The sequence below is a fragment of the Vombatus ursinus genome, unplaced genomic scaffold (genome assembly GCF_900497805.2).
Source record: "Vombatus ursinus unplaced genomic scaffold, bare-nosed wombat genome assembly UNPS02014175.1, whole genome shotgun sequence".
Classification (NCBI taxonomy): domain Eukaryota; kingdom Metazoa; phylum Chordata; class Mammalia; order Diprotodontia; family Vombatidae; genus Vombatus; species Vombatus ursinus.
This window is the reverse complement of record NW_020953953.1, coordinates 467,656-491,361: the sequence shown is the minus strand read 5'-3', so window position 1 is coordinate 491,361 and position 23,706 is coordinate 467,656. Positions and strand designations below refer to the sequence as shown.

General features: G+C 37.9%; 1 pseudogene; it reads left to right on the top strand.

The window, feature by feature from the left end:
* Positions 1-13,151, top strand: part of LOC114041554 — a 15,423-nt pseudogene extending 2,272 nt beyond the window's left edge.
* Positions 13,152-23,706: the final 10,555 nt, after the last annotated feature.

Sequence of the window (23,706 nt, the reverse complement as noted above, 5' to 3'; positions counted from 1 at the left end):
TACAGGGAGGGCCCAGAGGAGAGCATCTCATCTAAATTTGTAGTGGACCCAGACAGCCCAGTTTCATGATTTTCTCTGTCTCTATTCAGCACCACATGGGTAGGAATGAAGGCCACTGGCCTCGCTGGAAGTAGCAATCCAAGGCTGAGCCTCGCCCCAGTCATCAGCCCAAGGTCCCTCTCCTGATCTCTCTGGCTCAATCTTTCTCTCCAGTCTCTGAAAATCGTTGGTCAGATTCCTGTAGGTGCCTGCCTTACAGACAGGTGGTTGGGAGGTAAAGACTCCCAGGCACCCCATAGGACCAGATTCTGGAAGTGTAGAAGCCTTCGTGATCTCCAGTCTTTAGTCTGGTCAGATCTCATTGGGGTTGGAACTGGACAAAGGTAACTCCTTGTCGTTGATAAGGCATAAGAAAGAGACAGAAACAGGCTGAAGTGAGAACCTGCATTTGAAGAGGAAAGAGACCAGAATCCAGGGATTGAGGTAGAGGCTGGGGCCTGGTGTGGCCCTGGGCCCAGTCAGGCAGTCAATATAATTGATAAATACCTGCTCTGTTCTAGGCCCTGGATAAGCCTGGAGATAGAAAGGAAGGTAAAAGGCAGTCCCTGCTGTCCAGAGCTCACCATCTAGGCCACAAACATGGAGATGGTTTGGGAAGAAGCTACAGATCATAAGCCTCACTCTTAGCTGAGCCAGGCAAAAGACAGTGTTTTGTTATTGAAATATATTAAGTCCAAGAGGGAAATAAGTGAATAGAAGGAGAGAGGAGAATAGCAGTTTAAGGAGAGCAGAGTCAGGGAAGAAAATCACAAGAGTAATAGCTAACATTCATACAGGGCTTACTGTGTTCCAAGCAATTTACAAATATTATCTCATTTGATCCTCACAAAACCCTGGAAGGTAGGTGCTATTATTATCCTCATATTACAGATGAGGAAACTGAGGCAAACAGAGGTACTGTGACTTGCTCAGTGTCTCACAGGTAGAAAGTGTCTGAGTCTGGATTTGAACTCAAGTCTTGCTGACTCCAGGCATAGTGCTCTGTCCATTGTGCCATCTGGCTGCCTCTTGGTGGAAAATAACTTTGCACCATAGAGGGAGCTGCAAATAGGGGAGATAAAAGGATAAGAGATTTTGAAGATAGCGTTCTCTGAGACTGGGATGGATGGAACACAGAGTGGGGTGAGGAGTGGGGGATCAGGCCGTTTCAATGATCAAATACAGGTGTTGATCGCATTCCCTTCCTCCATGTGGCTTTTCTTTGTAAGGACTGAGGCAGGGGCAAAGAGGAAAGATCAGAGGATATCACAGAGAAAACAGAATGACTTTTTGTAATAAAATGTGGATGGGATGAATGCAATGTAAAAAATGAGGGGTTAGCAGAATGCACTAGGAAACAGAACCAGGCAGCATGTTGTGTATGAGAAACAACTTTGACACAAACATTCACAAAGTATGAAAACGAAAGGATAACATTCTTTAATACCTTTTACAACCATGCCCTTAAACTCACTCTGCTCTGTGCCCTTTGAGCCCATGATAAACACTAGTCCTGTAAACTAAAAGGATCACAGAAAGATGAAAAAGATCCATTTCTACACAAAATTACAGCTGCTTTTTTTTGCTGTTGCAAAGATCTGGATACAAAGACAATACCATATACTGGGAAATGACTGAAAAAATGATGGTCTAAGAATGTAATGGAAGTTTATTGAGCTATAAGAAATGATGGAAAACACAATGTCAGAGAAATCTGCAAAGAATTGTTCCAACTGGTGTAGAAGGAAGTGAACAGAACTAGGAGAGTTTATTCTGTAGCAACACTGATCAATGCAATGAAAAATCATAACTCCAGAGAAGCAGTTCCCCAAATCCTTTGTTTTTAGAACTTCTTTCAGGAACAAATATAAATTATGTTGGGAAACTCCCTCATTTAATCTACTACTTATTCTTTTATATTTATGCATTTTTATGTTATGTATTTGTTACTTACAAGAATGATCCAGAAAACTTTTGCCCCCAAACCTGTAGATTAACACTTTTATTTCACTGGATAATTATAAAATATAAAATTTTATTCTACTTCAAATTTAAATTTTTAAAATTAATTAAAAAAATATTTTTCTCAATTACATGTAAAGACAATTTTTAACATTTTTTTTAAGAAAAATTGAGTTCTTAATTTTCTACTTCTCTCCCTCAACTCCCCTCTCCCTGAGACAGTAAGCAATTTGATATAGGTTATATATGTATAACTGTTGAAAACATATTTCCGTATTAGTCATGTTGTGAAAAAAGATCAAAAGACAAAAAAAACACACACAAAAAAGTGAAAATAGTATGCGTTTCTCTGCATTCAGACTCCATTTAGAGTTCACGAGTCCTTTGGAATTGCCTTGAATCATTGTATTGCTGAATATAGCTAAGTCATTCACAGTTGATCATCATACAATATTGCTGTTACTGTGTACAATGTTCTCCTGGTTTTGCTCAGTTCATTTTCTATCCGTTTGTGTAAGTCTTTCCAGGTTTTTCTGTATTCAGCATGATCATCATTTCTTCTAGCACAATAGTATTACAGTACAATCATATACCACAACTTATTCAGCCATTCCCCAATTGATGGATATCCCTTCAATTTCAAATTTTTTGTCACCATAAAAAGCTTCTATAAATATTTTTGTATAATTGAGTACTTTTCCCTTTTTCTTTTTAAAATATCTTTAAGATACAGACAAAGTGATGGTATTTCTGGATCAAAGGGTATGCACAGTTTTATAACCCTTTGGGCATAGTTACAAATTGCTCTCCAGAATGGTTGGATCAATTCACAACACCATCCACAGTGCATTAGTATCCGAATTTTCCCTCATCCCCTCCAACATTTATCATTTTCCTTCTTTTGTCATATTAGCCAATCTGATAGATGTGAAGTGGTACCCCAGAGTTGTTTTAATTTGCATTTCTCTACTCTAGTGATTTAGAGCATTTTTTCATATGAGTATAGAAAGCTTTGATTTCTTCTTTTGAAAACTGTCTGTTCCTATCTTTTGACCATTTATCAATTGGGGAATGACTTGTATTCTTACAAATTTGACCCAGTTATCTATATATTTGAGAAATGAGATCTTCATCAGAGACACTTGCTGTAAAAATTGTTTCCCAGCTTTCTGCTTTCCTTCTAATCTTTGCTGTATTGCTATCATTTGTGCAAAACCTTTCAAATTTAATATAATCAAAATTATCCATTTTATACCTGATAATATACTCTATCTCTTGTTTAGTTATAAATTCTTCCCTTCTCCATAGATCTGACAGGTAAACTATTAATTGCTCTCCTAATTTGCTTATGATATTGCCCTTTATGTCTAAATCATGTACCCATTTTGACCTTATCTTTGAATATAGTGCAAGATGTTGATCTATACCTAGTTTCTTCCATACTGTATTCCAGTTTTCCCAGCAGTTTTTGTCAAATTGTGAGTTTTTGTTGCAAAAGCTTTGATCTTTATGTTTGTTAAACACTAAATTACTATTAATAAAGAATTCGATAAAATTAAATTATTTATATCCCTACACAGGAAGGTGATATTTATAAATCTTAAGAACTGTGCCACTATTAGGGTAGTTAGAATGAGTATACACAGACAAAGGGTATAAACTGACTGATTGGATGCTATTAAGAGAAACAAAACAAAATTAAGGGGTGGCAAAAAAGATTGCATTGGGAGAAGAGGGAAGGAGGAGGTGGAATGGGGTAAATTTTCTTACGTGAAGAGGTACAAAAGATATTTACAGTAGAGAGAAAGATGGGGGAGTGGACATCTCTTAAACCTTACTCTTATTGGAATTGGCTCAAAGAGAGAATAATATACAATAATATTCTATGCCAGTTGGGCATAGAAATCTGTCTTACCCTACAGGGAAGTAGGAGGGAAGATCGACTAATAGAAGGGGAGGGTAGATTAAGAGAGGTGGTGGTCAGAAGGAAAACACTGCTGAGGAGGGACAGGGTGAAAGGTAAAGATAAATAGGAGAAAATAAGATGAAGGGAAAAACACAGTAGTCATAACTGTAAATGTGAATGGGATAAACTCACTCATAAAATGGAAGTGGATGGCAGAGTCCAACAATATGTTGTCTACAAAAAACATCTGAAGCTGAGAGACACATACAAAGTAAAGGCAAAAAGCTGGAGCAGAATCTGTTACGCTTCAGCTGTAGTAAAAAAAAAAAAAGGAAAAAGAAAAAAGCAGGGGTAGCAATTTTTTATCTCAAAGTAAAAGCAAAAATACATCTAATTAAAAGAGATAAGGAAGGAAACTACATCTTGCTAAAAGGTACCATAGATAATGAAATAATTTCAGTACTAAATATATATGTACCAAATGATATAGCATCCAAATTTTTAAAGGAAAAATTAAATGAGTTACAGGAGGAAATAAATAGTAAAATGATACCAGTGGAGGACCTCAACTTTCCCCTCTCAGAACTAGATAAATCTAATCACAAAATAAACAAAAAAGAAATTAAGGAAGTAGTATGTTAGAAATGTTAGATATGATAGACCTCTGGAGAAAACTGAATGGGGATAGAAAGGAATACATGTTTTTCTCAGCTCTACATGGAGCCTACAGAAAAACTGACCATGTATTAGGCGTAAATACCCCACAAACAAAGTCAGAAATATTAAGTGCATCCTTTTCAGATCATGATGCAGTAAAAATTAAATTCAGTGAAGAGCCATGGAAAGAGATTTAAAATTAATTGGCTACTAAATAATCCTAAAGAATAAGTGGTCAAAGAAAAAATCATAGAAACAATTTCATTAAAGAGAATGACAACAATGAGACAACATATCAAAATTCATGGGACACAATCAAACCAGTACTTAGGAGAAAATTCATGTCTCTAAACACTTACATTAATAAAATTGAGAAAGAGCAGATTCATGAATTGGACATGTAACTAAAAATGTTAGAAAAAGAACAAATTAAAAATCATGAATTAAACACCAAATTGGAAATCAAAGGAGAGCTTTATAAAATTGAAAGTAAGAAAACCATGAACTAATAATTAAAAGTAGGTGCTGGTTTTATTAAAAAATCATAATTGTAGATAAACCATTGGTTAATTTGATTTTTTTTAAAAAAGGAAGAATATTACTAGTATCAAATGAAAAGGGTTAATTCACTACTAAGGAAGAGGAAATTAAAGCAATAATTAAGAGCTATTTTGCCCAATTATATGCCAATAAATCTGACAGTCTAAATTAAATGTATAAATATTTATAAAAATATTAGTTGTCCAGATTAATAGAGGAGGAAATAAAATACCTAAATAACCCCAGTTCAGAAAAAGAAATTGAACAAGCTATCAGTGAACTTCCTTAGAAAAAATCCCTAGCGCCAGGTGGATTCACAAGTAAATGCTATCAAACATTTAAAGAACAATTAATTCCATTACTATATAAACTATTTGGAAAAATAGGTGAAGAAGGAGTCCTACTAAATTCCTTTTAAGACACAAATATGGTGCTGATAGCTAAATCAGGAAGAGCAAAAACAGTGAGAGAAAACTATAGACCAATTTCTCTAATGAATACTGATGCAAAAATTTTAAATAAAATACTAGTGAGAAGATTATAGCAATATATTACAAAGATCATATACTGTAACCAGGGGGGATTTATACCAGGAATTCAGGGCTGGTTCAATATTAGGAAAACTATTAGCATAATTGATCATATCAATAAGAAAACTTACAGAAATCATATAATTATCTCAGTAGATACAGAAAAAACTTTTTGACAAAATATAATACCCAATTCCTATTGAAAACCTTAGAGCGTATAGGAAGAAATGGAGCTTTCCTTAAAATGATAAGTAGTATCTATCTAAACCATCAGCAAGCATTATCTGTAATGAGAATAAGCTAGAAGTCTTCTTAATAAGATTAGAGGTGATACACAGGCAATGGGGTATTGAAATCTAGCTTACCCTACAGCAAAGTAAAAGGGGAAGGGGATTGGGGGGGTGATAGAAGGAAGAGCAGATTGGGGGAGGGGGTAGTCAGAAGCAAAACACTTTTGAGGAGGGACAGGGTGAAAAGAGAGAGAGAGAATAGAATAAATAGGGGTAGGGGAATAGGATGGAGATAAATACAGTTAGCAAAAGTAACTGTGAAAAAAATTTTGAAGCAAGTCTCTCTAATATATAGATAAATAAGGTGTATATTCCAAATTTATAAAAATAAGAGCCATCCCCCAATTTATAAATGATCAAAAGATATAATCAGTTTTCAGATGAAGTAATTAAAGCTATCTATAGCCATATTAAAAGATATTCTAACTCACTATTGATTGGAGAAATGCAAATTAAAACAACTCTGAGGTACTACCTCATACTTATTAGTTTGGCTAATAGGAAAGAAAAGGTAAATGACAACGACAAATGTTGGAGGGGGATGTAGGAAAAATGAGGTATTAAGGTACCATTGGTAGAGTTGTAAACTGATTCAACCATTCTATAAACAATCTGGAACTATGCCCAAAGGGTTATAAAACCATGCATACCCTTTAACCTAGCAATACTACCATTAGGTCTGTATCCTAAAATAGGTTGAAAAAAAAAGCAAAAAGGAAAAGGACCTATATATACAAAAAATATTTATAGCAGCTCTTTTCTGGAAGTAAAGAATTAGAAATTGAGGTGATGGGGAGGCAGCTAGGTAGTGCAGTGGATACAGCACCAGCCCTGGAGTCAGGAAGATCTGAGTTCAAATCCAGTCTCAGACACATAACACTCACTAGCTGTGTGACTCTGGGCAAGTCACTTAGTAACCCCAAGTAAGTCACAAATAACCCCAACTGCCTCACCAAAAAAAAGAAAGAAAAAGAAAAGAAAAAGAAATTGAGGGGATTCCCATCGCCCATCAATTGCAGAATGGCTGAACAAGTTGTGGCATGTAATTATGATGGAATACTATTGTACTCTAAGAAATAATAAGCAGGATGCTCTCAAAAAAACTTGGAAAGAATTGCATGAGTTGATGCAAAGTGAAATGTGCTGAGTACAAAATGACAGCAATATTGGAAGATGATCAGCCATGAATAAGACAACTCTGAAGGATTTAGGATGAAAAATGCTATCCATCCTCAGAGAAAGAACTGATGGTATCTGAATACAGATTGAAACATACTTTTTTAAATTTTATTTTTCTTGAGGTTTTTTTTTTGTCTGTTTTCTTTCACAACATGACTTACAGATATGTTTTGCATGACTACACATATATAACTGATAGGGAATGGCTTGCCTTCTCAATGGGGACGAAGGGAGAGAATTTAGAACTCTAAGTTTTAAAAACATGTTAAAATTGTTTTTACATGTAACTGGGGAAAATTAAATGCTAAATAAAAACAAAAAAATTAAAAAATAAGATTGGGGTGAAGGAAGGATGCCCATTATCACCACTGTTACTCCATATTGTACTAGAAATGTTAGCTACAGCAAAAAGAGAAGAAAAATAAATTGAAGAAATTAGAATAGGCAATGAGGAAACAAAACGGTCTTTGCAGGAGAAATGATGGTATATTTAGAGAATTTTAAAGAATCAACTAAAAAACTAATTGAAACAATTAACAATTTTAGCAAAGTTGCAGGATATAAAATAAACCCACATAAACCATCAGCATTTTTATATATTATCAATAAAGTCCAGCAGCAAGAGATTGAAAGAGAAATTCCATTTAAAATAACTGTAAACAATATAAAATACCTGGGAGTCTACCTGCTAAGACAAACCTAGGAACTATATGAACACAAACAATTAGAAAAATACCAATTGCTCACGAGTAGGCCAAGCCAATATATTAAAAATGACAATTCCACCTAAATTAGTTAACTTAGTCAGTACCACACCAATCAAACTACCAAAAACTTATTTTACAGAGCAAAAAAAATCATAACAAAATTCCTCTGGAAGAATAAAAGGTCAAGAATATCAAAGGAGCTAATGAAAACAAATGAGAAGGAAGGTAGTCCAGCCATACCAGATCTCAAACTGTAACATAAATCAGTAATCATCAAAGCAATCTGGTCTTGGCTAAGAAATAGAGTGGTGGATCAGTGGAATAGATTAGGTACACAGGACACAGTAGTAAATGACCATAGTCATCTAGTGTTTGATAAACCCAAAGATCCCAGCTTTTGGGACAAAAACTCACTAAATTATAAAAATTTAATATGGGGCTTTCTAGAATAATTTTTTTAAAAATCCAATAAGAACTCATGTTTACTATTACCTGCAAGACTTCAATGTAAATTTATGTCATACATTTTGTTGAATAGGAATAACATTTTTAATCAAAGTAATTACAACTTGGAATATGTAGAACAAAACATGATGTATGAAATTCATTTTCAAAGTTGGACTTTTTTCAAGTTGATTGAATAATAATAACAATAACAACAAAACCAATGATTAACATTTATATAGTACCTGATATGTGTCTGTTACTAGGCTAAGTGCTTTATAGACATTATCTAATTTGATCTTCACAACAATGCTTAAAGGTAGCTATTGATATCATCTCAATTTTACAATTGAGGAAACAAGCAGGTTGTGACTTGTCCAGGGTCACAGTGCTAGCAAGTGTTTGAGCTGGAACTTGAACTCAGGTCTTCCTGACTGCTAAGTCCAAGTCTATCCAGTGTGCTCCCTGCTGTCTTTTGATTTATAACTAGAAAACAGTGAAAATGTTCCCTCACACATGGATGAGGTAGAAGATGGGGAAGAATTTTCTAAGTTCTCTTGTTGAGAGACGGAAATTCATATTTTGTTTTTGGCCCCCAAAGAGTCAACAAAATAAATGGCTAGTTGAAGAATTTTCAAACCTGAATAGGCAGAATCAATTACTTGAATGTGCCATTAGCTCAAATCCATAGTATGCCAATGGCTCACATCCTGTAGTCCCTGAAACTGATACTAGAACTCAAGCCATGTGATTATTTCTACTCCTTCCACAGCACTAGAAGGCTTTTCCCCATTTCACTTTCAACACTTTCTTCAAATCCCTTTTTAAAAATTTTGTTCTTTATTTTGTCAATGTTAGGTAATCTTCCTGGTTTTTCATACTGACCAGATTTGATATACTATTACATGGTCATTCTTTATTAATTTCATATACTGTTTAGGAATAGGTTTCTTCTTTTTAATTGTCATGCAATATTATTCAGTGTTACATCTACCTTTTTTATTTTATACTAAGACTGATAGATATTTTGCTATTTGCTGAGCATATACTAAACATTCACATTATTTTATTATTTATTAAATCACTAAGTATAATAATTTCCCTGATGTACCCTTTTCAATCTATTTTTTTTTTTGTTTTCATGCCTCAGACTACAACATAACTACCAACTATTTTTTTAAATTTTCCCCGAGGTATAATATATTATGTTTTAGCACATCACTTCTTTAGAATAGCTATTATCAGGGGCTGCTAGGTGGCACAGTGAATAGAGCACTGGCCTTGGAGTCAGGAGGACCTGAGTTCAAATCCAGCCTCAGACACTTAACACTTACTAGCTGTGTGACCCTAGGCAAGTCACTTAACCCCGATCGCCTCACCATAAAGCAAAAAAACAAACAAACAAACAAAAAAAGAATAGCTATTATCCATGTATTTTCTAAAATTTATCTTCATGGATTTCAAAATGTCATGCTCAGGCCAACAGTGGTTTTAGTGTTCATGCAGTGATTACATCAAACTGTGTCCTTCAGACAAAGCGCAAAAAATTCTTTCAATTTCTCAACCTGACATCAATCTTTTTGTCTGGAGAAATAGAATAAAATTTAGTTTCCTTTCTGCCATTAAAGAGAAAATTATATATTTACATGTGTGTGTGTACGTCTGTTTGTTTCCTCAGATGCAGTGACCAGGTTTAAAGTGAGTGAGACTACTACCACCCTGTGCATTTCTGGGCAAGAAGCTGGCCAGCTAAGATTCACAAGTGATGGTCCCTGTGCCTTCAATGTGAGAGACATCTGTGACTCTGATATCAAGGTAGATAAAAATCCACAGAATCCTTGTGAATTTGATGAAGTTGGAAAGAGCTTCACACAATATTCAGTCTTAAATCACTGCAAGATAATAACTCCAGGGAATAACTGTTTTCAGTACAAATGCTCTACTGAACAGGGAGAGCTTATTCAGTCCCATGAGAAGCCTCCTGAAATGCAAATGTATCAAGGTAATGAAGAGAAAATGGCCTTCAGCTTGAGTTCAGACCTCACTGGGCATAAGAAATGTTATGCTGATAAAAAGCCTTACACATGTAATGAAAGAAGAAAGGCTTTCAGCCAGAACTCTAAGTTTATTACTCGTCAGAAAATTCACATTGCAAAGGAGCCTGTCGAATATAATGAATGTGAAGCAACCTTATCACCTCACTCAGCTCTTCCTTACCATCCTGCATTTCATACTGCTACGAAAACATATGAATGTAATCAGTGTGAGAAGGCCTTTCATTTGAATGCAGATCTTGTTAGACATCAGAAGATTCATACTGGAGAAAAGCCTTATAAATGTAATGAATGTGGGAAGGCATTTGGCTATAGATCACGCCTTATTGGCCATCAAAGAATTCACACTGGAGAAAAACCTTATAAATGTAATGAATGTGGGAAGGCCTTCTGCTACAAATCAGTCCTTATTGGCCACCAGAGAATTCACAGTGGAGAGAAACCTTACAAATGTAAAAAATGTGGAAATACTTTCCGATGGAGCATCAGTCTTGCTATACATGAGAGAATTCACACTGGTGAGAAACCTTATGAGTGTAAACAATGTGGAAAAACTTTCCACCAGAACTGTAATCTTGCTGTACATCAGAGAATCCACACTGGAAAAAAACCTTATGAATGTAATCAATGTGGGAAGGCCTTCTGCTCCAGATCAAGCTTTTTGCACCACCAGAGAATACACACTGGTGAGAAACCTTATGAATGTAATCAGTGTGGAAAGACTTTCCAACAGAATTGCAGTCTTACCGCCCACCAGAGAATTCACACTGGAGAGAAACCTTACAAATGTAATCAATGTGGGAAGGCCTTCTGCTCCAGATCAAGCTTTCTGCACCATCAGAAAATTCACACTGGAGAGAAACCTTATGAATGTAATAAATGTGGGAAGGCTTTCCAACGTAACTCTGATCTTGCTGCACATCAGAGAATTCACACTGGAGAGAAACCTTATGAATGTAATCAATGTGGAAAGGCTTTCAGATACCTCTCCAGTCTTGCTAAACATAAGAGAATCCATACTGGAGAGAAACTTTATGAATGTCATCAATGTGAAATGGCTTTCACAAACCACTCAAGTCTTTCTACACATCAGAGAACCCATACTGCAGAGAAGCCTTATGAATGTAATCAATGTGGAAAGACTTTCCGACAGAGTTCCAATCTTATTGCACATCAGAGAACCCACACTGGAAAGAAACCTTATAAATGTAATGAATGTGGAAAGACTTTCCGAAAAAACTCCCATCTTGGGGCCCATCAGACAATCCACACTGGAGAGAAACCTTATGAATGTAATCAATGTGGAAAGGCTTTTACAAGGAGGTCCAGTCTCATTACACATCAGAGAACTCACACTGGAGAGAAACCTTATGAATGTAATCAGTGTGGAAAGGCTTTCACTCAGCGCTCCAATCTTTCTGTACATCAGAGAATTCACACAAAAGAGAATCCTTACAAACACAATCAGTGTCAAAAGGCTTTCCAATGGGACTTCAATATTACTGCTTCTCAGAGAGTCGATAATAAAAAGAAACCTTATGAATGTAATCAATGTGGAAAGGCATTTACGAGGAGGTCCAGTCTTGCTGCACATCAGAGAATCCACACTGGAGAGAAACCTTTTGAATGTAATCAGTGTGGAAAGGCTTTCACTCAGAGCTCCAATCTTTCTGTACATCAGAGAACCCACACAAAAGAGAATCCTTATGAACGTAATCAATGTGGAAAGGCTCTCCTGTGGAACTCCAGTATTCCTGCACATCAGTCAGAGAATCCATGCTGGAGAGAACCCTTATGAACATAATCAACATTGAAAAGTTTTGTGATGTAATTACAATCTAGCTGAACATCAGAGAATCCATTCCGCTGAGAAACCTTCTGAATGTACTCTGTGTGGAAAGGCTCCAGTCTTGCTGAACATCTGAGAATCCATAGCACAGGGAAACTTCATGAGTGTCATGAATGTGCTGGAGCCTTTAGTTACCACTCTGAATTTATTGAACATGATAGAATCCACACTGGAAAGAAAACCTGACAAATATAATCAATGTCCTAAAGCTTTCAGGCAACATTCATCCCTTTATTATCATCAGAGAATTCATGCCAGATAGAAATCTTATCACTACAATGAATGAGGAAAGGCATTGAAATGAAGTACAGAGCTTGTTTAACATCAGAATAATCATTCTGAAGAGAAGCTTTGTACAGATTCTGTGTCAGAAGGCCTTCAGCCCAAGATCATCTCTTACTTTACATCAGAGGATTCAGTGTGTGAGAGACTTATGAATGTTCTCAAAGGGGACGTGCTTTTCTCTGGAACAGGGAGATCAGTAGACAACAATATTCATATTGGAATGATAACTTGTAGAAACAAGGATAGTGGGAAAGGCTTCTTTCACCTAGAGCTCATACTTGACTGTACCTTGGAGAACTCATACTAGAGATAAAACTTTTGGATATAATTCATAAGAGGTCTTTTAATGCAGGACAGACTTCATTAGACCTCCCAATATGAGAGACATCCTAGATTTTATGCTGTGCATAAAGTCTTGTAAATGTAATGGATTTTTCTCTGAAATCCCGATATTTGTCATTACTCCTTATTATTTCATGGCATTCATAGACTGTACCTTTTTCAGCTATTCCCCAGTTAATTGGTACTTACTTTGTATCCAGTTGTTTGCTGGCACAAAAAGTCCTCATATAAATATTTTGGTATCTGTTGGACGTCTATTTTTGCCATACTTTCTTTAAACAGTTAGGTAACTCAATGGATAGAGTATTGCTTGGAACCATGAGACTTGAGTTCAGATTTGGTCTCTGAAACTTACTAGATATATTACCGTAAGCAAATCACTTAACCTATTCCTGCCTGAGCTTCCCCATCTATAAAATGGGAATAGTAAGAGTATCTACCTCCCAAGGTTGATGTGAGCATTAAATGAGACCACAATTCTAAAACGCTTTCTTAGACTTAAATCACCATGGAAATGCTAATTTTTTTAATGTTTGTTATTCCTTAGGCCATACATGTCAGTAGGCTTGAACATCTGGAAAGTTTAGTTACTTTTCATTCAAACTGATATTCCGAACAGTGTATATGAAGGCATTACTCGTAAAGGATCAAACTCTGGGTTTGGAATCAGGAAGTTTTGGATTCAAATCCTGACGCAGGTTCTTCCTAGCTCTGTAACTCTGGACAAGGAACAAATTTCTGTATCTTACTTTACTTATCTCTAAAATGAGGTCGTCTCCAGCTTCTATAGTCCCTTCCAACTCTAAAGATGCATTCTCTTCAAAAGTACATTCCTTTGTTTCTTTCAACATCCTCTTCCAATATTCTAGGAAGAGGGCCTAACAAGACCAAATCTGAAACTATACTAGAAATTGGTAGTCATCCAAACTGTTTTGTCCTACTTAAAAATAAAGGTCTTGAGACATTGAAGAGATCAGGTGTATAACATACAAAAGAAAATGAGTATAGTAACTACATGTTCAGTTAATCCAAAGATCTTCACTGTGGAGCCAGGACTTATTAACCCCTACAGAGTGCTGGAAACACTGAAAAGTAGTGTGGCAGAAAATAGGTATAGACCAACATCTTACACTGCATACCAAGATTAGCTCCTAATGAATTCGTTACTTAGATAAGAAATGTCACCTCAAATAAATTAAAGGAACCATTGAGAGACATTTCTGAATAGTGAAAGAGTTCACCAAACAAGGGACAGAGAAGATCATAGAAAATGGTCAATTTTTATCACAAAAAACACCCAAAGCTTCTACACTTTTAGGGGAAGCAATTAACTGGGGAAAGATTTGCAGCAGGCTTCCCTCATAAAGGCCTTATGTCCAAGGTATATAAAGAAGAAATTCTGATTACAGGCAGCTATGTAAAGAATGGCTGAACAAATTTTGGCACATGAATGGTGGAACATGAACATGCCATGACGAACACACGGACGCTTCAGTGGAGCCTTGGAAGAGTTGTATGAACTCCTGTAGACTGTGGGGAGTAACCGATGACAATCACAACATGGTGAAGGTCAACACCTTTGGGAGATGTCACACCTCTGATTTTGGTGTGGTGATCAACCACCATATATGGTGGTGATCAACCACCATAGCAAAAGAGTCACAGATCTGTGCAGCCTCCCGATCCAGAGGCGATGGACAGGAACCGTACATTAAAAAGTACATTTTAGAAAATGGACAGTGTGGGAATTGATTTTGCTTGATTGTGCTTTTATTACCATTTTTTTTTTCAGTTTTGGATAGGACAGAATAGTAATGTGAGGAGGACTAGGAATAAGGCTTTTCTCCCTGGAGTCTCCATCCACCAAAATAATAAAGGAAATGGATGGATTTTATAATATATGCAGTAGAACAGAAGGAAGTCCAGAAAGAATAAGAATAGCTTTGAAAGTGCCATGTTGAATTTTTTAATTACTGAAAAGGAAAATCAAGCTATGCACATTAGAACCTGTTTCATGCGCAATCCTCTTTACCTGTTTTATGGTATCTATAAAATGTTCACTTTATTTTATGTTTGTGAATTTCAAAATTAAAAAAATCAAATATTGATGGTTTCCTTTTTCACCAATTTTGAAGGCATGATAAGAAATGGCAAAATTATCTTAATATGACTTTCTTTTTTTATTGATGCTTTGGAATAGATTTTCATTTGTCATTTATGGCTGTCATGACTTTGGAAAACTTCCTATACTTTTAGCTCTCATCTACTGACACTGGCTTCCGGTACACATGGGTACTGGTTCTCTTCGTATCTTGGATATCAGTGACTTTTCTTGATTATTCTTCAGGTAATGTTTGATATATTCTCCACTCTACAATTTCTCTTCTAATTTAATCTTTTTGTTGTTGTTGTGACTGTCAGTCATTTCAGTTGTGTCCAACTCTTTATGAACCTATTTGGCATTTTCTGGGGGCAAAGATACTAGAATGGTTTATCGTTTCTTTCTCTAGCTTATTTTTCAGATGAAGAACTGAAGCAAACAGGGGTAAGTGACTTGCCCAGGGTCATATATCTATTAAGTGCCTGAGGCTGGATTTGAACTCGCATAGTTAAGTTTTCCTGATTCCAAGCCCAGTGCTCTATCCACTGTGCCACCTAGCTGCCCATTTATTGTATTCAAACATTTAAATTTTATGTAGTTAGAATTATCTTTTTTTTTTAAAAAAATCATTATCTTAGATGAAGAATTCACCTAGCCACGGTGTTTTCTTCTGTTTTTTTGTTTAATAAACAAAAATTCCACATACTCATCCTACCCACTTGAAATTGAGAAGAATTGAAAACAAAACCCATGTTACAAAGATGTATAATCAAGGACAACATTCCTGTGTTGTCCATGTTCAAAAATATATGTCTTGCTCTGCACTCTGAGTTCTTCATCTTTTTTTTTTTTTCAGCCAAAGATAAGGTTTATTAGAACATCTGTCATACTGGGCAGACTCTTAAGGAGTCTGAACGTGAGTAAGCAGTGGCTAGATTATAAGAATCCCAGCAGTGGCTAGATTTTAAATCTAAGCATCTTAATGAAGACAAGATGGACCTTATATACAGAAAGACTATGGGAGGGATCTAGGAGTGGCCAAGGAGTCTATGAGGTAATAGAATTCCAGAGACCTGGACCACTGGGTCAAGGGAGAATGGAGACATGGCCTGGGGCCATAGGGAGGTCCACAATGAAAGGTCAGTTGATGGGATTATAGCCTCAGGGGACCACCAGAGATTTGGCCATGTGGGTAAGTCCAGGGTTTTTCCTTTCTGGGACCCAGATCCCAATCCCATCATTCCCCCCTCAAACAAATGGGACCCAAATTCTTTTGGTAAGGGGCGAAGGTCTCAGCTTCTGAAACTGCTTCCTGCTAGCAAGGGGCATACAGCTGTCCTTGCCTCCAGGAGTTCCCAAAGAGGAGGTTGACTGGAACCAAGCACAGGCTGCATCCAGGGAATGATGGGGGGACATTGGCTGGACTTGATGTTACCAACTGTAGGTGAATGGCCTGTAGTCTGGAAGACACAAATCTGACAGAAAAGACTGCAGGGCCCAGATATAAAGCAGGGACTAGATTTAGGGCCCAACTTTGAGAGGATAAAACATCCTTAGCTCTGTTTGGATTCAGATAATTCAATTTTCCAACCATGCAGTATCAAACCCACCTCATAGCCAGATTCAGGACTAGCCAGGTGGGTAACATTCCCTTTCAAAGGAACATAATGGGGAAACTGAGCCAGGAGGATCCCATCTTAGACTGAGGCTAAAATTGTCCTCTCAGCTTTTCCTGATGCTGACTTCCCACCAGTATCATCTTCTCTGAGTAGTTTGTGGCATTTCTCTCAGATGGTGGATTATTGATTATTGATGGATTATGACCCATCAGACAACTCAAAATAAAATCCTATTAGCCTTTACCTCAAACAGTAAGTTTTACTAATCACAACTTAGGAAAAACTTTTCCAGGATTTACATCTTAAACTTAAATTTATCCTAATGTAAAAAGCCAACCATTAGAGATTTCTATACACTTGCAAATTCTCAGCAAGCCATACATAACCCAAACAAGCTTTTTGGCTAGTTTACACATTAAAACAATAACCAACAATAGCTAAATTATTTTAGCGGTAACCAAATTAGGAAAAGTTGCTTGACATAACTGATACAGAAAGTTGACCAATTTGAAACTTGAAACAAATCCATTACCAATCACGTGACTTCAGTTTTGTTAAATGCACTTCCAAATTACTTTACACAGAGAATCAACATCTCATCTTAACAGTTAAAACAACAAATTTAAAAGAGCATGCTTACCCAAGTTCAGAGGCTAGCTTCTTTACCTTGAGCAGGATGTGCTGAACCTGGGTGAGGCTTCCAGGCAAACGTTGCCCCAGAGCCCAAGGCCACTGGAACTGACTTGGTTCCAGTCAACCTCCTCTTTAGGAACCCCTTGAGGCAGGGACAGCTCTACTGTCCAGTGGGGCCCATGCTGTAGATGCTGCCTTTCCCCCTCCTTCCTTTTCCCCAGGTAGGAGAGGGCAAAATCAAAAGTGAGGGGTAAAGGGTAAAACTCTTCTCCTATGAGAGGGATTAACAGATACCCTCTTGACTCAAGTGAAGGGAGTGGGAGAAAAAGGAGAAGTTCTAAACTCCTTAATGATCAATCACAAAACCTCCAGAATCCGCCAAGATATTTTCAGCTGTTCTAACTTTCCCTGTAACCTCCATCAAGGAGGATTCAGAGGTGCAGACGGAAGGGAGTAAGTAAGCCTCAGGGAACCAAAAAGCACCTGCAGTTTTCCCCAATTCCCCAGCGCTGAGGGAATTGACAGAATTGGGCGTACACTTCCAGATAGGGTGTCCATCCTTGTCCTCTATGCGGTGGAAGGTGTACCCAGGTCCACGGCCTTCAACCGATCCCCACTGGACCAAGAGCCTGGGAGCGTCAGGTTGAGTGAGAGACAGCCTTGTAACTGTCTGCCTGAAAAGCACCTCCAAGCCTTGGTGCTTGGAGAGCAACCCTAACTGCAGAGCAAGAAAGGAGGGAGGGGAGGCTTACACACCTTCCAGTCTTGGCTGGAAAAGAACTTGGGGTTAGGCAGTTTCCCCATATGAGCCACCAAAATGATGTGGTTTAGGGGTTCAGGAGTCCTGGGACCCCAAAATCACAACACGCGGGTCCTGCCTGAAAGAATTCGACCCAAGCCTTCTTTCAGCCAAAGACAAGGTTTATTAGAACATCTGTCATATTGGGCAGACTTTTTAGGAGTCTGAACATGAGTAAGCAGTGGCTGGATTATAAGAATCTAAGCAGTGGCTAGATTTTAAGAATCTAAGTCAAGTTCTTCATCTCTTAAGAGGAGGTGGGTAGTCCATTTCATCCTGTATCCTCTGAAGTTGTGGTTTAACACTGTGTTAATCAGATTTCTTTAGTCAAAATTTTTTTACAGTATTTTTCTTATATAAATCGTTCTGCTGGTTTTGTTCACTGTACTTTGTATTAGTTTACACAAATCTTCCCAGGTTTCTGTGAAATCATCCCCTTCATATTTTCTTAAAACTCTTATATTCCATCAAATTCATAAACACTCACTTGTTCAGCCATCCTCAATTGATGGGCAATGCCCTCAGTTTCAATTCTTTATCACTTTGTCACTGAAAAGAGATAGAAATGTTTTTGTACATCCTCTAATTTTTTATGATCGAGACTAATTCCTCCCTTGATCTATCCTCACTCTTATTCTCCCTTCTACCTTTTCATTTCTGTTTCCCTGTTTAGTGAAATGTATTTATATACCCAAATCTCTCTCTCTCTCTCTGTTCTGACTTTGATCAGTTTAGATGAGAATGAGGCTCAAGTGTGAGCTGCTTCTTCCCCCACCTGATCGTTCTTTGTTGTAGACTTCTATACACATTTTAATTATGCGAGATAACTTTCCCTAACTTTCTCTTCCCCTCTCCCCTGTGCACTCTATTCCTCTTCCCTTTACATTCTTTGAGATCATCAAGACATAATGGGCCCACTCTCAAACCTTCTGTTTAATTATTCTTATCTCCTAAGTTTAAGAGGAGACGTGTGTATCATCTCCCATCTTAGAATGTAAGCAGTATGTCCTTATTTAGTGCTTAATGATTTTTTTATTTGAATTTCCTTTTTATGTTTCTCTTGAATCTTGTTTTTGAACTTCAGAGTTTCTATGCTGCCCTGGGTATTTCATCAGCAATGGTTGGAAACCCTCTATTTCATTAAAGGGGCACTTTCTCTCTGTAGGATTATACTTCTTTTTGGTGGGCAAGTTATTCTTGGTTGTAAGTCAATATCCTTTGTTTCCTAGAACATGCCAAGTTTTTCTGCTCCTTTGTAGTGATGGCTGCTAAATTAAGAGTGATCCTGACTATTGCTCCTCAGTGTTTGAATTATTTCTATATTCTTGCAGTATTGGATAGAATAGCCTTGTGAGTTTTTGGTTTGGATTTTTTTTCCTGGAGGTGATCTGTGGATTCTTTCCATTTCCATTTTGACCTCATATTCTAATGAGAGCAGGGCAGTTTTTTTTTTGTTGTTGTTGTTGAAAAATAGTTTCTTGAAATAGGATGTCTAGGATCTTATTCTAGTCATGGCTTTAAGGTAGTAGTAGTTGTAGTAGTAGTAGTAGTAGTAGTAGTAGTAGTAGTAGTAGTATTGTAGTAACAGTATTTAAAGAGAAAATCTATTATCTATAATACCTTTAGCAACTGGGAAAATTCTAGGATGTCTGTTTGCTATTTTTGAAAGTCTACAAGATATACTGTCCATCCTGGCCTCTCCTTATACAATTAAGTAGGATCTTATCTCACTCCTAGAAGCCAGAGAATCTGCTATCTCTGATCCACTACCAATAGCCTCAGGATACCAATGGATCTCATAAAACAATTTTAGTTGTTCAGTCATTTTTCAGTCATGTCTATTTGTGACCCCATTTGAGTTTGTTTGTTTGTTTGTTCGTTTGTTTGTTTGTTTGTTTTTGGCAAACGTACTGGAGTGGTTTGCCATTTCTTTCTCCAGTTCTTTTTAAAGATGGGGAAACTGAAGCAAATAGGGTTAAGTGACTTGCCCAGAGTTTGACACAGCTAGTAAGTGTCAAAGGCCAGATTTAAACTTGGGAAGATGGATCCTTCCTGATTCCATAAAACAATTGACATTTTTTAATTGCCAGAGAGAGGCTTGATTAGCCTCACCTGAATTCCAGCTTAACTTTCTTAGTAAAACCAATCATAATATTCCACAATACCAAGATCCCTTCTTTCTTATGTGTCAATAAAGGTCCCCTGCTTCTCACTAGGGTTGCTGACTTTACAGAGGTTGCCATTCTGACCCACTTTGTTAACAGTTATACACATCCCTGTTAATAAATGGATTTTGCTCAAACTTATGTACTTCAGTTTACCACCATTTCAAACATGGTAACACCAATCTCCTTCAGAAGGTAAGCCTCAGGAGCATGATAAATGTCTTTACTTTTGTTTTGTGTCCCTTAGGTTTTTGTATCTTCTTTAGCACTGTACTGGAAACAAGGAAGCTCTTCATAAACAATTTCCGTTCAAAAAAAAAAGGAGATCCAAACCCCACTCTGCACCCCTATGTCCTGATTCCTCAGCCCCTTCATCTCAACACTTCCACCCCAAAGTTTCATCCTAACTTCACCAAGTTCTTGCACTGTGTGCCTTGGAATGCCTGTTCCATAAACAACAAGTTCCTTTTAATCTTAAATCTATTTCTCTCCCACTCCTTCCACCTACTAGCTTTTACTGAAAACTGGCTTTCCCCCGCTGACACAGCCTCCCTGACTATACTTTTAAGTGTTGGCTGCACCTTCACTCATTCTCCTTGGCTCACTGCTGGAGGCAGGGGAGTTGGACTGCTTCTTGCTTCCCATCGACACCCCGAGGTTCTCCCCCTTCTCCATCACTCAATGATAACATGAATGTTTAGTTTATGTGCAGCAAATGACATGATATCTTTGGATCTGAAGAGAAAAGAAGAAAAACACTGAAAAATGACCACAGTATAACTGAAAGAAGCAGACTTATTTCTCAGCTTAGCAAATGACATTTATGGAGAATGACCATGTGATAGTGCATCCAATCTGGCCAGTACAGAATAGCAGCAAGCTGAGCAAAATCATCAAGAAAACACAGGCTCTTCCCTAGCCAGCACCACGCCATCCACATGTAGAACCATCAGTTACAGAAAATGGAGAAATACTGAATGCTGTGGCTAAGTTCACTTACCTTGGCAGTATGCTTTCCAGGGATTTACATATAGATGAGGAGGTTAATGCATACATTGCCAGATCTGGCTCAGCATTTAGGAGGCTCCAAAAGAAAGTGGGAGAGAAGTGTTAGACTGCCTACCAAACTGAAGTCCACAGAGCCATTGTGCTGACCTCATTGTTGTATGCCAGTGAAAGCTGGACAGTCTACCAACGCCATGCCAGGAAACTGAATCACTTCCATTTGAAACGTGTTAGGAAGATTCTGAAGATCACCTGACACTGAGGTCCTTTCTTGAGCTAAACTGCCAAGCATTCAACTTCTACTACAAAGAGCACAACTCCAATGGGCTGCCATGTTCGAATGTCAAGCATACATTTGCCTAAAAGAGTATTTAACAGAGAACTCACACAAGGCAAGTGCTCACATGGCGGTCAGGAGAAGCAATACAAGGACACTCTCAAGGTCTCTCTGAAGAATTTTGGAATTGACTGCACACTGGCAAAGGACTGCCCGGAATGGCATGCCCACATCAAAGAAGGCACTATGCTTCATGAGCGAGGCAGACACACAGTCAGACACACTGTGCCTTGACTCCAACATAGCAATGTCATTTTGGTCCTCTGACGGGTAAGGACAAGAACTAACCAACTATGTAATGTAAAGCTATCCACCGAGGAGCCAGTAGACAGGGAGAGACTGAAGATTAGTGACAGAAAGGGGATAAAAGACGGGAGAATCTGCTGGAGAAGGCAGGATGGAATAGGATTACTTGTGCATATAGAGAAGTTTGCCTCAGCAAGAAGGAGAGCTACTTCTTCCCATGAAGGGAAAAAATCAGTCCCTGACCTCAAGGAGATCACATTCTAATGTGGGAGAAAACATGAGCATCTGTGCCCAAACAAACCCCGTACAGTATAGATGGGAGGCATTCTACCAGCAAGGCTCTGGCAGTTTCAGGGCCAGGAAAAGTGAAATTTAAGGAAGCCAGGTGGCCCAGGTGAGGAGAGAGAATATTCCAAGCATGAGGGACAGACATTGGAAAGGCACAGGGTCAGGAGATCAAGGGTCTCGGTTAAGGATCAGATGGGAGGCCAGTGTCACTGGGTCAGAAAGGAGGTAGAGGAGGATTGCAGTAGAAAAAGACTGGGAAGGGAGTTGGGGCTCATCATCTGTTTTCTGCTATTTTCCATGAGCCTTATAAATACTGTCTCAATTGATTCTGTTGCATGAATTGTCAGGGTCCTTGCTAGGGACAGCCAGAATAAGGCAGCACAGAATGCAGCAAGACAGGTACGTGGCAGTTTTTTTTAACCCACTTAAGAGTGTGACCCATATCGTCAGTAGATGATGATCACTTGGGTCTTTCAATTCCAAAGATCACATACATACATAACATATTATATATGTGTGCATGTATTGTGTGTGTGTGTGTGTATTTATATGGATGTAAGTTTATTTTTTCCTCCTGAGCTGCTTAATCCAGAGAAGGTACAGAGGAGTTTGGGGTAATATCAGGTAGGGCCCCTGGGCAAGAAAAGGGCTAGAAAAGGGACATCTTTAAAAAGAAAAAAAAAAGGAAAAGGCAAAAGATGTTTCCACTGTTTTGCTGTTGTTGAGTAGCTCGTTTGTGTCTGACTCTTCCTGATCCCATGGACCACAGAATTCCAGGCCCTTTCATCCTCCACTATCCTTTGAAGTCTGTCCAGGCTCCTGTTCATTGCTTCCATGACTCTATCTTGTCCTCTGCCATCCCCTTTTCCTTTTGCCTTCAATCTTTCTCCACATCAGGGTCTTTTCCAATGAGTTCTGTCTTCTCATGTGGCCAAAGCATTTAGGTTTCAGCTTCAGTATTTGACCTTCCAGTGAATAGCGGGGATAACTTCTTCAAATACTGACTGATTTGATCTCCTTGCTATTCAAGGGATTTTCAAAAATTTTCTTTAGCACCATAATTCAAAAGCGTCCATTTTGAGGTGCTCGGCTTTCCTTATAGTCCAAATCTCACAGCCATACATTGGTTCTGGGAAAACCATGGCTTTGACTATATGGACCTTTGCTGGCAAGGTGACATTTCTGCTTTTTAGTGTGCTGTGCAGATTTGCCATAGCTTTCCTTCCAAGGAGCAAGTGTCTTTTAATTTCATGGCTGCAGCCACTGTCTGCAGTGATCTTAGAACCCCAAAATATAACATCTCACACTGCTTCCATTGTTTCTCCTATTTGCCAGGAACTGATGGGACCAGTTGCAATGAACTTAATTTTTTGTTGTTGTTTTTGATGCTAAGCTTCAAATCAGCTGTTTCACTCTCATCTAGAGGCTTCTTAATTCCTCCTTAAGTCCTGGCAAATAGGGCTATCCACCCAAATAGGCATTCTGCTGATGATGCGGGGAGGAATGGTATCCACTGCTTTGCTAGGTGGTCAGAGGATAAGAGTCCTATTTCCATAATAAACTTTATGTATGACATTTAAAACATAAGTAGGATTTGCAGTCACCAGAGGGACCACAGGTAGCAAGATCATTTGTGGGACAGTGTGGCTAGGGGCCCTAAACATAACTTAGGAGTGGAGAAGAGAGCCCAGGGTTGAGCCCTGGGACAGATTTCAGAAAATAACAGCAA